Here is an 18,735-nt window from a genome sequence, read left to right on the forward strand (position 1 = left end):
ACAACTGCACATTTTCAGACTTTTCCCAATGTATCCATGAATTGTGCTGATTTTTTCCCCCTCCAACAAAATATTATTTGTCCAATGGGATGGCCCTCAGAGAAAGAGGAAGGAAAAGGATACTTGGGATACCATGGTGATTTTAAGAAACAAAAAATATCAAGAATGTTAACTCTGGGAGGACCAGAACTTTCTATTTATATTCTCAGAGATTAGCATATAGTTATGTGCTTCATAAATGCTAACTAACTGACTTCAACTTCTCTTAGGTGAGAAACAATCAGATTCTTTTCTGCATAGCTAGCATACAGCAAATGTTCATTTACTAATTTCCTATGTGCTGCCACTGTGATACTTTATAATTATTATCTCATTTGATCCTCACAATAATCTTGGGAGGGAAGTGCTACTATTTTAAACCCATTTTACAGTTATGGAAATGAAAACTATGAGAAAGTTTAAGTGAATTACCCCCGGTCACAAAGTTTAGTGAGTATCTAGGAAGAAATTTGAACTCAGGCCTTCCTAACTCCAGATCCAGGGCCACCTACCTGCTTCTAGGTTTTTGGGCCTATGATTTCATCTCTATACAGAATAGTCTCTACCAGAAACAGTAAAAACAGGAGTATGGAAATGATGATCAAGAATTCTTTATTAGTATTATGATGTTGCCAGAGGCATGGTTCTTGTTGTTTGTCCTTCATTCTCCAAGAGGACCTGACATCAAGGCATTAGGGCATGCAAGTGAATTGGATTTAAATGTGGGAGAGCTGTGCAAGATCACGTGCTTCATTTTCTCCTCCAGAGCCATTTGGGTCCAGTGGATACATATAGATCTGGACAACTAGACATGGTCTTGGATACAGTGAGAGACCTTGGTATTTTTAAGCTAAGATGGAGAACACATCCATTTGGTGATTAAGGCTAGGTAGCAGTTAAAGCAAAGAATGTCCTCTTTCAAGTAGCCAAAAAAACCAACCAAAAAACAAAAACAAAACCAATTATAATATAAATAAATAAATCTGGGAGGGGAAGACTCTCAAGAGTTTTGGGTCAAAACTAAAGTAATTGCTATTTGGGTTCTGGACCCAAACAAAAACTACCTGGGGCTTGGTCAGGGACCTATTATTGGCCAATGAAACAAAGTGGTTTGGATTTAAATGGAGGTCCTTAAGAAAAATCTAGCCAGGAAACCCCAAGATATCTTGGGAAAGTTCAGTTATCCAAATGAAAAAAAAAAAAAAAAAAATTTTACCCTTTGCCCCAGCACTGTTTCTACTGGGTTTATCTCCCAAAGAGATTCCAAAGGAGAGGAAAGGGACGCACATGTGCAAAAATGTTTGTGGCTGCCCTTTTTGTAGTGGCCAGAAACTGGAAACTGAGTGGATGCCCATCAATTAGAGAATGGCTGAATAAATTATGGTATATGAATGTCATAGAACATTATTGTTCTGTAAGAAACGACCAGGAGAATGATCTCAGAAAGGCCTGGAGAGACTTACATGAACTGATGCTGAGTGAAATGACCAGAACCAGAAGATGGTTATACACGGCAACAACAAGATGATCAATTCTGATGGCCATGGCTCTCTTCAACAATGAGATGCTTCAAAAGAGTTCCAATTGTTTAGTGATAAAAAGAGCCATCTACACATTGTGAGGACTGAGTTTGGTTCACAACATAGCGTTTACTTTTTGTTGTTGTTTGCTTGCATTTTATTTTGTTTCAAATCTTTTTTTTCTGGTTTGATTTGATTTTTCTTGTGCAGCAAGATAATTGTATAAATATGTATGCATATACTGGATTTAACATATATTTCTACCATGTTTAATATATATTGGACTACTTGCCATGTAGGGAAGAGGATGAAAGGGGGAAAACTAGAAAATAAGGTTTTGCAAGGGCTAATGTTGAATAACTGTACATGCATATGTTTTGAAAAATAAAAGGCTTTAATAAAGGGGGGGGAATTAAATTTAAAAAAAAAAAAAAAAGTTTTAAGAGAATACCCAGATAAGGATATGATATGGAAGGGAAGGAGAAAGAGATGAAGGAAGGACCTGGAACTGGTTCAGAGTGGGGCAGCTCTCCTCAGAGGTTGTAGTTTGTCTTTCAAGACTTGAAATAGTTAAATTATTTAAGAAGGTCACATACCTAAGTTTGTGTCAGAGGAGTGGCTTGTAATTCATTATGATGGGGCAGGTAGATGACTTTCAGTGAACAGAGTAGCAGTCCTCGAGTCAGGACAACCTGAATTCAAATCTGATCACAGTCACCTAATACTTCCTAGCTGTGTAACCCTGGACAAGTCACTTAATCCTTTCTCTTTCCTCTTCTCCCCCCTCCCCCACCATTGCCCCCCAAAAGGAAAGAAACCTACTTGAAAATTCATCTGTTAAGTCATCATATCTCTCAGTTGTTTGGATACAAAAATTTATAACATACATCACTTAAATTTGAAAGGACTATCATCACTATTAGTGCCACAGTCAATACTAGTGCCTACTTTTCTGTGTGGAGTTCCAATGGTTCCTTGGGAATCGTTCCCAAAGCCTAAATATTGGGTTAAGCTCTGGGATAACAAAAATAAGCAGATCCTAAAGAAAATTATATTCTAGTATGAGAGCATACCAAAAAAAGGGTGCAGAAAAGGGGAGAAAGAGAGAAAGGTGGAGACCAGCTCTGGGGCAATACAATCTAGTATAGATTTCCTTTAAAGTATAAAAAAATTTTGATTTTGGAAGATTGTAGTCTGAAGGCCATAATGCTGGAAACTAAAGCCAAGGTCAATATAAACTGAGAATAGGTGGGGGGGAGGGGAGAGGTGACTAAAGGGCAAAGAAGTTATAAAATGAACCATGCAGGCTAATTTGAGAGAAAGGGGAGATTTTTTTAAATGGTGCAATGAAGATGGCAGGATTCAACTAAAATACTCTTCCATATAGGTTAACTCTAAATACATTAGTCTTTGTGATGTTATTTCCTAAATTCTCATTTTGAGATATCCTCTATAAAACAAATGCTTTCTCATTTTCCTGAACAATCCTGCAGATTAAATGTCTTTATTATTGACAATATAATTCCAAAGTCTTTATGGACTTCAAAGAACACTCATGAAATCTTCCATAGAGAAATGAACTTTCACTTCATTTGAGAGGCTCAGCTCCAAGACCCCAGAAAGGATCTCAACAACTTTTAAAACAGACTTTTTCATCCCCAAACTAACCGCCATCACAGACCACTTAAAATGTCTTTTAGGTCTGTCCCATCTCTGCCAAAGGCTCCAGTCCAACACTAAACAAAAGCCACTTCTGAACCCTGGAGTAAACCACTAGAAAGTTATAGTAGGGCAGAAAATAAATTACGGCCTTCTTTGTTTTCTGAAAATTTGCCTTTTTGTGTTCCTAAGCCTTTAGATTCTAGAGGAAGAGCTCTTTCTTATCTGACATACAACTTTAAAAAATTAGCTCTTAGGCCTAGGAGCCTCCAGCAATAGCATAGATTAACATAAAGAAATTAGGGCAAGAAAGTCGTCAAAACTGAATGGAAATACACTTTTAAAAAGAAAATGTTCCACTGCCAGTCTGCCGTTCTGGAAACCTACTTATTAAGCGTATTTATCGACTTCTTTAAACAGCTTTAAAACTGTAATCAAGACCCTACCCGGAAGGCCAATACTTTCAAAGCTGTTAAGGTTTTTCAAAATCTTCTGATTTTTCAAGAAAAGGTGGGGAAAATTACGGATTTGAGTTTTTTAAAAAATAAATAAATAAAATAAAAACAAAAAACAAATAAATAAATGTACCAGCCAAGTCTGAAGGATTTCTCCAAGCTACAAAGGCTGTTAGAGGCTCCGAGGAGGCACGGAGCCCCTCACCCCAGGCCCCGGGTGAGGCTGCAGCACCTCCCGGGTCCTCCCTGGCGGCTTAATCTCCATCTTGCAAACCAGGAATCTCCGTCCCCAGACTCAGATGAGCGTCGGGCGCCCTACAGCCCCGCCAGACAGAGGACACGGCGCTCCCATCTGGCCCCCCCCATCACTTCTTTCCCGCGAGGAAATCCGCACCCGACTTTGACAGGCCCCACGTCTACAAACCTACCACGGCAACTTGTCTCCCAGCCCCTCAGACCTTCCAGGTGGCTCCCATGCGGCTGGCGGGATGGGAGAAAGACCCCTTTTCACACGGCCTCAGGCACTTTCCGCTTTTTCCCCAGGCGAAGGAAATCACCCCGCAAGTGGTGGCCGAGCCTCGACAAGCAATCCAGCCTCGAATCCTCAATAGCAGACAGAGAAGTAAGCGCTAAGGCAGCGAGCGGGAAGGAGACAGCAAGCTAGCAGACCCAGGTACCGTCTAGCAGCAGCGTACGCATACTCCACAGCGTCGCACCCGCGCACGCACAGCACGCGCACGGGACGCAGCCTTCCGCTTTCTCCGCCCACCGCTTTCTCCAGCGTGCCCCTAACCCTAGTGGCTTACTTCCATCTGCGCACGCGCCTGAAGCTGGCGCGAATAACAGTCGGCCGAGAGGGGGATGGGTATAGTCAAGAGGTAGAAGCAGAGGCGGAGCTTGTTTCTGTTCTTCCTGTTAAGGGTCGAAGTGAAATTGGGAGTGGTTTTAATGATGGGCTCTGGAAGAGAGAATTCTTTATGGAAAGTGTATAGTCAATAAGTAACTTTGACTAGTTCATTTCTACGGATTACCCTGAACCTGGAGAACTTGTACAAAATAGCACCAACACTGTAAGAGGATGAATTGTGAAAGACTTAAGATACTTTGATCAATACAAATATCCAATTTCAAAGTACTCATGATGAAAGAAGCTGTCCATCTCCAGAGAGAGAACTGATAAAACTCTTAAATGCAGATTAAAGCATTTTTTTTTTCATTTCCTTCTTGCAACATGGCTAGTATGGAAATATTTTGCATTTTCTAATTCTAATGATCAAATAAAATCAGGTAAATTAATTTGAAAATTTTATAGCATTATAACTATTAGTAACTGAGGCAACAAAGACCTCTTTTAGGGGTTTAAAATTTGTGTGCTCTTGAGCATCTCTCTAAGATATCATCTGATGAGGAAGTTGACTAGAGGACCATCAAATGCCCCTTCCTACTCTTAAATCCTGCATGAAAAAATATTTTTGTATACAATAAAAATATTTATCAAAAATAATAGTTAACATTTATTTCTAGGCTATTTTATTATTTAGTCAAGCCAGATTTCCCAGTCCACAGAAAGGGGCAAGGATTTCTGCAAAGGCCTGCAGAGACTTAAATGAACTGATGCTGAGTGGTTTGCCCAGGACCAAGAGATCATTATATACTTCAACAACAATATGATGATCAATTCTGAAGGACCTGGCCATCTTCAACAATGAGATGAACCAAATCAGCTCCAATAGAGCACAGCAATGAATTGAATCAGCTCTACCCAGCGAAAAAACTCTGGGAGATGACTATGAACCACTACATAGAATTCCCAATCCCTCTAATTTTGTCCTCCTGCATTTTGGATTTCCTTCACAAGCTAATTGTACACTATTTCAAAGTCTGATTCTTTTTGAACAACAAAATAGCTGTTTGGACATGTATACATATATTGTATAATTTATACTTTAACATGTATTGGTCAACCTGCCATCTGGGGGAGGAAGTGGGGGGGAAGGAGGGGAAAATTGGAACAAAAGGTCCAAACCTTTCCTTCTTATTTTTTATTTTCTTATTTTACAGCATTGACAAATTACCCATGCATATAACTTGTAAATAAAAAGATATAATAAATTAAAAAGAAAAGAAAAAGAAAAAAGGATAACTTTCAAGAGTCTCAGAGAACAAGTAGAGGCTTGATTACAGTTCTAATTAGCTTTGTATTTTCTGGAACAGGAAAGGATGAAATCATGGTATATGAAACTCTATATATTCACAAGTATAATTTTCTATTTAAAAATATTTTTATTCTTTTTGTGATATTATTTTTTAAAATATTTTTATTTAAAATTTTGAATTCCAAATTCTATCCCTCTCTCCTATTTTTCCTCCTCCTTGAGGTGGTAAGCAATCAGATACAGGTTAATATGTGCAATTATGTAAAATATTTCCATATTAGTCATTTTGTAGAAGAAATCTTGGATAAAAAATTAAGTGAAAAATAGCATGCTTCAATCAATTAAAACAATATCTGTTCTTTCTCTAGAGGTTGATAATTATTAGCCCTTTCGAATTATCTTGATTCGTTGTATTGCTGAGAATAGCTAAATTACAGTTCTTCATCGAACAATATTGTTGTTACTGTACACAATATTCTCCTGGTTCTGTTCAACAAGTATAATTAATTAAAAGGACAATGGCTAGCATCCTAGCTTGTGTTGTCCATTCCAAATTATATCATATTCTGGAATCTCATAACACTTAAAATTTAATATTCCTTATAAATCCTAGAACTTAATACAATGGCAATAGTTCACAGCTATAAAATAAAATCAGACTGGGTCTAATTATCTATAGTCTGTATATTCTACAACAGAGAATCCCAGACAAGATCTAGTTAGTTTCATTAAAAAGTTGAATCACAATTATGGAAAAACATAAGATGGAGTCTTGGGATTGGAACAGGAAAAGAATTTAGAGATCTAGTCTACAAGACTCTATAAGGATAAACCAGAATAGAAGCTTTCCTCTAAGTACATACTGAATTTTGTAGAATGGGAATAAACTCTAAAAGGCAAAAATTTAGAAGATTTTTTTTCTGTTGCTCACAAGCAACACATCTCCCACCTTTGTACAGGCTGCCACCCCATTTGTGCAATGTATGCCTTCTTCACCTCTGCCTTATAGAATTCTCTATTTCTAACTTCTACATGAAGCCTTTCCTGATTTTCCCAATTGCTAGTATGCTCCCTAATTTGCATTTAATACCTTATATGCATTTTATTTCATTCTGCATATATTTATAAATATACTTGTCTCTTCCAAAAGAATGTGACTTCCTTAAAAATAGGAATTATTTCATTCTTTATAGTACCTCCCAAAGTGGCTGAGTTCAAATAACATCTCTGATGCTTACTATTTGTGTGACTTTGTACTTAATCTCCTTAAGTCACATTTTACTCAGTTGTAAAAGTGATATTGGACTAGACAAACAGAAGTGATAAGTATACACGTCATTAGTTATTGATGTTTCTACTTTTGGTTATTAATGTGATTTTTTTTTGGCAGTAATTATGACATCTGTGATTTTTTCCCCTAAGCACCCTCTCCTTTTTTCCTTCAGGTAATGCTTCAAAGCTATTCTTGTTGTTCATCCTTTGTTTTCAAAGACCAATGGCATCCTGATATGATAGGTGATGTCTTGATTTGTAAGTGAAATGTGTTTAAGTGAGGCAGAGTTGTATGAAGTCATCAGATTCACTATCTCTTCCAAAGTCATCAGAGCCCAGTAACAAAAGTCAAGGCAAGTGGCCATGGTCCAGGATATAGTGGATGACTTTGATATCTTTCATGCCTGACTAAGCTCTAAGCACTTCACAACACCTGCTTCATCCACCTTCACAGCCACTGGAACAAATTATTCTCATCTTCCTTCTGATGAGAAAATCTTAACATGCTTTGAGTAAACATCCCCCTAACTCATAGTTGGGTTTGAGGCCTATAAACCTTCAATTTGATGCAGAGATGGTTTTATTGGAGTATGGCTGCTGAAAGTCTCTTGGAATTAAGAAGTATTATCTAGTCTAATTGAGCTGTATATCCCATCTCTGTTTTCTTTAGTGCTATTTTTACTTTCTCATGAAATATATCAGGATCTTTTGAAATATAGTAGCCCCACCATTAGCAGAGAAAATTATTTGTTATAAAAGTTTTTGCAGAATTTTTCATTTGATTATTTGTTTATTATATTAATATCATACTTAAATACTCTTGGGATGATCTGATTAATTTGGTTTTTATCAAAGTTTCCGTAAACTTATTTTATCTTACACCTTCTTTTCTTTCAATTTTATAAAGCAGTGCTTCTTAAATTCTTCCACTATTGTCCTCTGAAAGATTTTACAAACAAATTTATATTATTTCTAGGAATTTTCCTTACTTGTCAAATTTCTTAGCTTTAAAAGAAATAAGTATTGGCTAGCCAAGATGGTTTCTAGAGTCTTTTAATTTCTCTGATGTGGTAATGAATTTATATTGCTTAAATGTCCTTAGGAAAAGTCTGAGTAAATATCTGTTCTTTCAGCCTTTGTAAGTGTCTATTCTTTTATCCATTTCCCATTATTTATTTTAACATTTCATTTAATAGGTTAGATTGGAATTGTCTCAACTACATATCACATCTCATTTTTATTCTTTCTTTTAGAAAAAAATTATTATACATAATCTGTGAATTTCCCCTCACAAAATTGATACTGAAACATCTCTCAATATAGTAGGGGATACAAACCCCTCCCTATATCACCCTAGTCTCTGGAGAGAGGAAAAGGATCAGGTACACAGCTTAACTCAATTCCTCCATAGCATATTCCCATAAAGTTTCAAGTCCAAAGTCTCCCTCCGATTTGAATCCTAGGCATCCTGGCTTCTAAAGGCTTTGCTCCTAGACTAGCAGGGGCTTCCAACCTAGAATTCTGGATCCAAGATTGATCTGGCTTGAGTCCATGTCTAGTACAAACTCCACTACCTGCACTTAGAACTGAAAATGACAAACACAGTAGAATAAAATATCAAGCCTGATTCTCTAGCCCACAGTACTTAAAAGTGATTAGAAGAAGGTAGCTCTCCTCACCCAATTCAATTCATGGCACTGGGCTGTGGGTTCACACCCTTTCAACCCAGTTGGAAAGAGAAACAATGCCATTTTGGTAGTTTTAAAGATGCCATCTGATACACCTATTTAGTATGATAGAAGCAGTTCCCACCCATGTGGTAGGTAAGATACTAGAAACCCCAACACTTTTCAAGATGCCCTTGAAATGTCACCTCGTCTTAGGAATGATGTAGTTCAGTTCTCAGACTATTTCACCTTAGGAATCTAGCGTTAGTGGGAGTGATGTGGCACAGCTTTGAGAATGTGTGTAAAAGAAAGGGAATTGAGCCTGAGATCTTTATTCCACCAACCTATATCCCTTCAAGGATGTCTTGTTTGTCATCCAAAAGTCTGGGCTGCTATCTCACACCTGGACTTGAACAATGAGCCTTTCTTAGTTTCATGAAAGGAGAAAAGAGGTCATTGTTAGCCCCCATTACCAACCTTCGAACTAATCATGTTGACTTTAGTTCCATGATGTCACTTTTCCTGCTCTGTTCTTTGTTCTCTCCTAGCCAAATCCCAATAAATTTATGTTTGCTCCCTGCTCTTTGCTATCTTCTTGTCTTGGAATTTAGCCTCCTTTAATTAGCATTACAATTATAATAAAACTCTGCCTCTTGATTTAGACATTATCTAAGCTTCCAAATTCTTTTGGAACACCTGTGACACTGGTGCAGCACACCAGTATATTTTGGAGGTATCCTGAACCCCTAAATCCCAACAGTGCGGGAATGTAAAATGTCTTCCCAGAAGCAGGTCTCTAGAATCTCTGACACAGGTGCCTCTATATCAGGTAATTTGGGAATGTGTCAAAGCCCTGTTATTTTAACAATGATAATACTTCAAAACTTTTTAGTATTTGATTTCCTTAGTGTGGATATGCTCTCCTCTGACAAGCAAATCGTCAAATTAAGTCAATAAGCACTAAGTGCTTACTATGTGCTCAGCACTGTGCTAAGGACCAGGGATACAAAGAAAGTGAAAAAAAAAATAGTGTCTGATCTCTAATGGTGGATACAACAATGATGTACAAAAAGATATAGATATATAAATTGGAGATAATCACAGAGAATAGGCACTACTAGCAATAAGGGGGTCCAGTAACTTAAATGAAAAAAGCAAATTACAACCTTTCTATGCATTGACATATTGTCTTCAAAAGTTATTGTGGGGAAAAAATTATTTTAACTCACCCTTGGTTAACCTGGAATGAACCTTTCCAAACTTAATTAGGCAGGCCCTCAAAAGTCATTCAATCACTCTTCATGTTCATACCTGAGGGCTACAAATTTGCTAGAATGAGAAACCTTCCAGTTTGATAGCCCTTTATACATGCAGGATCAATTTCATACCACAATTAGGCACCAGAATAGGATTTTAGAACATGGAGTGGGAGGATTTAATAAAATTCAAGCAGACTTTTTTGTTATTTTGTGGATGAAAAAAAATTTTGTTTATTTTGACTGTAATGATGTGCCCTCCAAATATACTAATAGCCTCCTCTGGTAAACTCAAAAATTTCTAATTTGTCAATGAAGGGGAATTGTTCTTTTTGACTAAGTGTTTCCACTCCAAATCTGCCTCTTCTACCTCTCTAGCCCAATCACTTTTTTCTTTTTTTTCCTTCCCCCCCCCTCCCTGAGGCTGGGGTTAAGTGACTTGCCCAGGGTCACACAGCTAGGAAGTGTTAAGTGTCTGAGATCATATTTGAACTCCGGTCCTCCTGAATTCAGGGCTGGTGCTCTATCCACTGCGCCACCTAGCTGCCCCCTCCAATCGCCTTTTTCTGAAATGTTTTGTGACTAGAATCTTTCTTTTTTTGAAATGTTAATGCCTTGCATAACCTTAAAAATTTTTTTTAATTTTTTATTCTGAACACCAAAAATTAGCATTTCCATACCAAAAAAATGACACAAGAGGATTATATATAAAATTATTAATTTAGATTTCATGCCACTTTTTTTTTAAATAAAAGTTTTAAATAATACTGTCAAAACTCTCCTATTTACATAGCCTTTCTTTTGAACTTCATTTTCATCTGTATTTTAAAAAAAATTTCAGTGCCCCTCTTTGATTTTTTTATATCACTATTGCTAACTTTTCTTTTCCCCTCCACCTATTAAAAAACCAAGAAAAACAGAAATAAACAAAACACCTTGGAACAAATAAACAGACAAACAAAATGAAACTCCACAATGGGCATATCCAAAAAAAAAAAAAAGTTTGTTTTTTTACCTTAAAAGTATCAACATTCTATCAGGAATTGTATAACTTGCTTCATCATATTTCCTTATTGATTATTCCACTATTGACCATTCTTAGGACTTTCAAAGTTGTCATATGTAACTTTGCTCATTCTTGCTGTATTGTTTGTTTTATCACATTAGTTTGGCCAGATGAACTACATATTTGAATATTGAACAATCAATCATTTTTGCTATGAGATACTTTACCTTTTCTTCTACTTTTTTCAATCTTTTGACTTTTGTTTTCTGATTTCTTATCCAATAAAATCACTATCTTCTATTTTGTCTATTCTAATTTTTAGTAAGTTTGTTGCTTGGGCAAGGTTATACCTTTTACATAAACCATTATAATGTATATCATTTCCTCATGTTATAATATAAACATCTTATTCTAATTTAGTTTCATGATTGCTCTCCCATTTTATGCTTCTCTTGACCCCAATGTTTGCACTTCAAAGTTTCTACTCAGGTCAGGTCTTTTTATCAGGAATGCTTGAATCCTCTATTTCATTAAAGATTCTTTTCCCCCTAGAAGATTATACTCAGTTTTACTGGCTAAGTAAACAAAATAAAAATCCTATAAGGAGAGGTGGAAAAGGGCCTTTTATAATACCATAAAAAGTATACCTGAAAGAAAAACCAAGGATCATCTGGAATAGGGATACAATAGCAGCTCTCTCAAAAAATACAGAATTAAATATGAATGTCCACTCTTACCACTATTATTTGACAAAGTTCTAGAAATGCCAGCAATAACAATTAAAAAAAAAAAACCCAGAAATTAAAGGGGTAAAGAAAGACAAAAGCAAGTTAATCTACCTTTATATTGTTTAAAGCCAATACCAAATAGTTTTGTTGATTGATGCTTTATACTATAGTTTGAAGAGTGTAAGTATTAATACCCCTTCATCCCTTCATTTTTCATTCCCACCCCATATTTCCCTTGCTGCTCCCTTGATAATTTAAATGTTTTATTTCTTCAAATTATCTTTGTTACAATTTTTATCAAATTATACAAAATCATCCCTTTGATAATTTGACTACTATAAGCATTAAAAGTGTAAATAACTTTGGTAATATTATCTTAGTTATTATATTGGCACAGCCCAGACATGAGCACCAAATCATTAAAACCATTTGGTACTGATTAAAAAACAGAGAGGTAAATTACTGGAACATATGAAGGAGAATCAGAAAAAAATTAAACTCAATTTCTTAATGTTAAATAAACCAGAAGGCAAATTATTTGGGAAAATTTAAGGGAGCCAAAATGGCTGAGAGTAGATAGGATATTGCCTAAGCTCTTCCTAGATTCCCTCAGAAAAAACACTAAATCGAGAATGAAGTCAGGAATGACAGTATTCACAAACATTTAGAATGTAATAATTTTCAAGCTTAAGATATAATAGAAGGACTTCCAGAGAGGTTTATCTTAATTGGGCAGGGGGGGAAACAGCCCAGCTAAAGTACAGCACAGAGAGATCTGGCATTGGGAGGTGTGATGAAGGGAATTTAGCAGAGGGCTCTTAACCAAAATAGGGCAATGATGGTTTCTCTGTCCTGGTTCAGAAGACCAGTAGTTTAGCAGACCAGCTGTGAGACCTCCAACGCAAACATAGCAGGCAAATTGTAAGCCTCTGAACCCCAGCAGAACAGGACTTTGTAGTATTCTTGTTTGGTTTTCTTGGAGGTCTTGGAGCAGCCTTTATTTCAGTTAAGTAATCACCAAGAGAATAGCCAGGTGTTAAAGTCCAAATCCTTTATTATCTCCTACACAGTCTAGTTTCCCTGCCTGGGGCCTGGGCCAGCTTTCTGGAGAGCCTTTCAGAAGGATCTTAGTCTCAGTGGGAGAATTGCAGGAGGTCATCCACCACAAAGGTGAATGATGTTATGAATCTGTCTCTCAATCCCCTTGTCTTCTCTGGCTCTGACTCTGTCTCCAAGCCTCTTGGTCCCCCAAGAGAGCTACCAAGAGCCTGACTGAAGATGGAATGAATTTCATCTCATCCTTGCTGTCTGTTAGATCCTCTATTATAATTACATTATCATAGGTGTGAATCTTGTGGAACTATATTAAGTACTAAGTACATGTATTGAACTAGAGAACTATTAACATTTGCCTTATCAATTCCACTGACTTAACACCTTGTAATCCTTGTTTCACATACAAAGTTCTGATTGATAACATCTCCCACTTTCTTTTGTTTTAGAACATAGGTGGTCATGTCCTCCCTGACTTCTCAGGGAGGTGAGAACCCCAGAAAGGAGGTGATCACAATTTCCCTGACTTCTCAGAGAAAGGGGTGAAAACACCAAAAAAGGGGATGATCATGCCCTCCCTGACATCTCAGGAAGAGAGATGAAAACACCAAAGGAAATGGGTTCTCAAACTAGATTAGCAGGTTTCTGAAGGGTCTCACTTGATACAAGTATACATACATTCATCAGCATGGGAAGTGTTACAACAATAAACAACATGAATCAACATGAGGAATTATACATGTCCATAAGTCTTAGAAATAGTCCAAAACCAATCTATGGTTCATTATTTCATGTGTTAGGGAATCCAATGATTCATGATGGCTTTAAAGTCCTGCAACAATCTTATCATGTCTCAGAGAATCCAATAATACCTACGGGTTTTGATATTCTGTAACAATCTTATTATCAGCCATGATCTTTCAGTGTCAGATGTTTTTTATGTCTTCTTTGTTTTGAGGTATTTCTCTTTTTCTGTCTCTCTCAAGGTGCTCTTTGGCACCCATCTGATTCCTTCTCCAACTGTAGAAATATAAGAAAACTCTTTCCCCAAGCAATTAACCTATCTGGTCCCTTCTATTCACCACTTTCTGGATCACCTGGCAATTACATTGGAATTGCTTGCACTGGACACTGCCCTTATGTTGGGTTAAAAAGCCAATATTCTCCCCAATTATAATCCTTTCTTCTATCTGATTGCTTCTCTGCTGATTGACCATATCAGAGTCATGAACTTCTAAAGACTCTGGGTGTAGGCTACGCTGCCATCATTCCCCACCCGTTTTTTGTTTGAGTTCTTGGAGCTGGGCCCCGCCTTTCATTTTCCTGGATCAATCTATATTCTGAGGCCCAATGGAAACCCTAATTGCATGAGGTTTTGGGTCTTGTTCTTCTCACTTTATCTCTATGCCAACATTGAGCTTTCAGATGCCCTACTTTATCACAGTGAAAGCATTGATGAGTCTCTCTGAGAGTCCCTTGCCAAGAGGGAACCCTGTCTTCACATGTTCTGTATCATAGTCTAAGTATAGAAGGCATTTGTGCCCACTATTGCACAGCATCTTATGATCTCCTCTAAAGGAGCATCTTTGTGTAGTCCCCATATAATTCTTCTACAAACCTCATTAGCATTTTCTCTAGCAAGTTGCTTGATCATAATTCCTGTAGCTACATTTTCTCCAATCATTCATATGACAGCTGTTTGCAGACATTCCATAAAATCAGCAAAGGGTTCATTTGGACCTTGCTCTATTTTCTTGAAGGCTTCCCCTCTATCTTTTCCTGGGAGGGAGCCCCATGCTTTGATAGCAACCGCAGCAATTTGCTCATATGCTATCAAAGGGTAATTAATTTGTGCTGAAGCATCTGCATACTGACCTTTACCTGCTAGTTGGTCAAAGCTGATTTGTATATTGACTCCAGTTTGCCTATTTCATTGGGCTTGGATTCCACATAGTTCACTATACTCCGAAAGCCACAAGTTTTGTTCAGATTCTAAATATGTCCTTGCTATAGATTTCCAATCACTAGGGGTTAAAATTTCATAAGCCAAATTCTCTAACATCATCTTAACATAAGACAATGTAGCTCCATAAAAAGTGCAGCCCTTTTTCAAATCCTTGATTTTTTCCAGATCAAAAGGAGTATATCTTCTCCTATCTTTTTCTTTCTTTTTTTTTTTCCCCCTGAGGCTGGGCTTAAGTGACTTGCCCAGGGTCACACAGCTAGGAAGTGTTAAGTGTCTGAGATCAGATTTGAACTCGGGTCCTCCTGAATTCAGGGCTGGTGCTCTACCTACTTCGCCACCTAGCTGCCCCATCTTCTCCTCTCTTGACCTGAAGAGTCAAACTCTTCAGTAACAGGGTATGTATTTATTTTTAAATCAGATACATCCTGTCCTTTTTTAGCCTTATCTAGTGCCTTTTGTAATCTTGTCAAAGGCTGCTTCATAGATGGTTCTGATTGTGTCACTGCTCCTTCCTGTCTTCCTTCTCCCTCTACCCATGAAGAATTAATTGGAGGGGGGAGGGCCATGAGGTGGGGAATGACCTAATGGTTCCTGTTGTGAAGTACCACATTTCATCAGAATTGTACTTAACTCCATTCTTTTTTTTTTTTTAATTTTATTTATTTATAATTTTTTGACAGTATATATGCATGAGTAAATTTTTTTAAACATTATCCCTTGTATTCATTTTTCCAAATTATCCCCTCCCTCCCTCTATTCCCTCCCCTAGATGACAGGCAATCCCATACATTTTACATATGTTACAGTATAACCTAGATACAATATATGTGTGTAAATACCATTTTCTTGTTGCACATTAAGTATTAGATTCCGAAAGTATAAGTAACCTGGGTAGATAGACAGTAGTGCTAACAGTTTACATTCAATTCCCAGTGTTCCTTCTCTGGGTGTAGTTGTTTCTGTCCATCATTGATCAACTGGAAGTGAGTTGGATCTTCTTTATGTTGAAGATATCCACTTCCATCAGAATACATCTTCATACAACATTGAAGTGTACAGCAATCTTCTGGTTCTATTCATTTCACTCAGCATCAGTTGATGTAAGTCTCTCCAAGCCTCTCTGTATTCCTCCTGTTGATCATTTCTTACAGAGCAATAATATTCCATAACCTTCATATACCACAATTTACCCAACCATTCTCCAATTGATGGACCTCCATTCATCTTCCAGTTTCTAGCTACTACAAAAAGAGGTGCCACAAACATTTTGGCACATACAGGTCCCTTTCCCCTCCTCAGTATTTCTTTGGGATATAAGCCCAATAGCAGCAATGCTGGATCAAAGGGTATGCACAGACTTAACTCCATTCTTGTCTAATTCTTCATCTTTTTCACCTAGTTTTTCAGTATCTTCCCCCTTCTACACTTTCTTCTTTTTCCTTATTCTAATACTTATATATAATTCCTTAAAGCCAAGTGTATTGTTATATGTATAGAGTGTTTCTTTAGGAACTGAATCAGGATCATTATCATTATAATATTCACATAGTTGCTCTCCTACTAATTTCCACTCCTCTGAATCTAACTTTTTTCATTTGAGAACAAAGGAGATGTGTATTGTAATGTTTCTAAAAGTTCAATAATCTGCTCCCAAGTTACAATCAAACCTTGGTTTTTTATGAGTTTAAAACTAAGCTTTTGCCACATTTCCTTGAAGTGGAAAAGGCTCCTTTGTAAACATTTGTCCCATTTCAACTGAAACACTGTGTTAGCCCTTAACAAAGTTTCCTTCTTGTTTGTTTTTGTACTCACCCTAATTTCTGGGTCACAGATTTAGGTCCTTGGTCCCACATTCAGATGCCAAAATGGAATGTTCTTGTTCGTTTTCTGGAGGTCTTGGGACCAGCCTTCTTTTCAGTTCAGTAATCACCACAAGAATAGCCAGGTGTTAAAAGTCCAAATTCTTTATTATCTCCTTCATGTCTAGTTTCCTTGTCTAGGGTCCACCTAGCTTTGTTAGAAGCCTTCTGGAGTCTTGGTTTCAGTGGAGAAACTAAGGAGGAGAGCCCTGCCACCACAGAGGTGTGAGATGGGATAAATGAATCTCTTTGAGTCCAAGGGCTTGTGCTTCAGCCTCCAGCCACCACAAAGGTGGATGATGGAATGAATCTTCTCTCAGTCCCTTGGTCCCCCAGGAGAGCCACCAGGAGACTGACTGAAGATGGAATGAATCTCCTCCAGTCCTGGCTGGCTATTATATACTCTATTATAATTACATTATCATAGGTGTGAATCTTGTGGAACTATATTAAGTACTAAGTAGATGTACTGAACTAGAGAACTATTAATCACCATACTAAACTAGACAACCATTGTCTTTATCAATTCCACTGACTTAACATCTTGTAAGAATCCTTGTTTCAGAGTTCTGAGTCCATAATAGGATTTGGCTAGGGCACTCAGCATAGTAAGGAAGTTTGAAGCACCTGCCCCAACACAGTCCTTGAGAAGCCCCTGTCACCCTGCAGGGTAAACTTGGGACAATCTCCTCTATGCCCTAAAATCAGACCTCAACCTTTACAAATGAGCAAAAAAGCAAAAAGAGCTTTAAACATACAGAACTATTATAAGACAGAGAAGACCAGAACACAACCTCAAAAAAAGACAACAGATGCAAAATGCCTACAGATGAAGCTTCAAAGGGAATATGAACAAGTCTTCAGTTCAAAAGACTCTCTCAGAAGAGTTTTAAAAGGATCTTAAAAATAGAATAAAAATGAGGAAAAAAATAAGAGCAATTCAGGAGAGTTAGGAAAATTTTGAGGGAAAAGGCAACACCTTAGAAAAGAAAGCACATAAGCTGACAAGTACACATAAATAAACAACTCCTTAAAAAATAAATTTGATGAAATGGAAAAAAACAATCCACTAAACAAAACAACTTCTTTAAAAGTGCAATTGACCAAATGCAAAAAGAGGTAAAAAAAAGCTAACTGAAGAAAATAATCACTAAAAATTAGAATTAGATAAATGGAAGTGAATGACTAAATGAGAAATCAAGAATCAGTCAAACAAATTTTCAAAAAAAAAATAGACAAAAATGTAAAATGACTTATTGAAAAAACAACCAACCTGGAAAATTGATCCAGGAGAGAGAATCTAAGCATTATTGCATTAACAAAAAGCCATGATGAAAAAAAGGAGCCTAAACATCATCTTTCAAGAAATCATCAAGGAAAACTGCTCTGATTTCCTAGAACCAGAAGATAAAATAATCATTGAAAGAATCCATTGATCATCTTCTGAAAAAGACCCCAAAAAGAAAACTCCAAAGAATATTGTAGCTGAATTACAGAATTATTAGATCAAGGAGAAAATTCTGTAAGCAGCCAGAAAGAAACAATTCAAATATGGAGGAACCACAATCAGGATTATCCAAGACCTAGCAGGTTCCATATTAAAGGATCAGAGGGCCTAGAATATTATATTTTGGAAGGCAAAAGGAGCTTGGACTACAACCAAGAATCATCTCCCCAACAAAATTAAGCATTATCTTTTAGGGGAAAAGATGGACATTCACTAAAATAGGAGATTTTCAAGATTTTCAATCATTTCTGATGAAAAGACTAAACCTAAGAAGAAAATATGATCTCCAATTACAAGACTTAAGAGAAGCATAATAAGGCTGATTTCAGAAAGGCCTGGAGAGACTTACATGAACTGGTGCTAAGTGAAGTGATGAAACGGAGAAACCATTATACACAGCAACAAGATTATGTGATGATTAACTATGATGGTCTTAGCTCTTTTCAACAATGATGTCATTAAAGATAATTTCACTAAACTTCTGATAGAAAGAGCCATCCACATCCAGAGAGAAAGAATAATGGAGAACTGAATAAGAATCAAAGCATAATATTTTGGATTTTCTTGCTTGCTTGCTTAGGTTTTTTTTCAC

The 18,735-nt window shown here is 36.9% G+C and overlaps 1 protein-coding gene across 3 annotated transcripts in view; it reads right to left on the reverse strand.

Moving 5' to 3' along the window:
- The window catches only part of LOC141556564 (UPF0461 protein C5orf24 homolog), a 48,640-nt gene extending 44,249 nt beyond the window's left edge, over nucleotides 1–4,391 (reverse strand). The window contains exon 1 of one of the 3 annotated variants that reach the window (XM_074290896.1): nucleotides 4,102–4,391. The gene's annotated coding sequence lies outside the window, so the exon portion shown is untranslated. The remainder of the gene's footprint in view (nucleotides 1–4,101) is intronic. The other 2 variants (XM_074290895.1, XM_074290898.1) reach the window with 2 other exon arrangements.
- Nucleotides 4,392–18,735: the final 14,344 nt, after the last annotated feature.

The sequence above is a fragment of the Sminthopsis crassicaudata genome, chromosome 2 (genome assembly GCF_048593235.1).
Source record: "Sminthopsis crassicaudata isolate SCR6 chromosome 2, ASM4859323v1, whole genome shotgun sequence".
NCBI classification, from domain to species: Eukaryota; Metazoa; Chordata; class Mammalia; order Dasyuromorphia; family Dasyuridae; genus Sminthopsis; species Sminthopsis crassicaudata.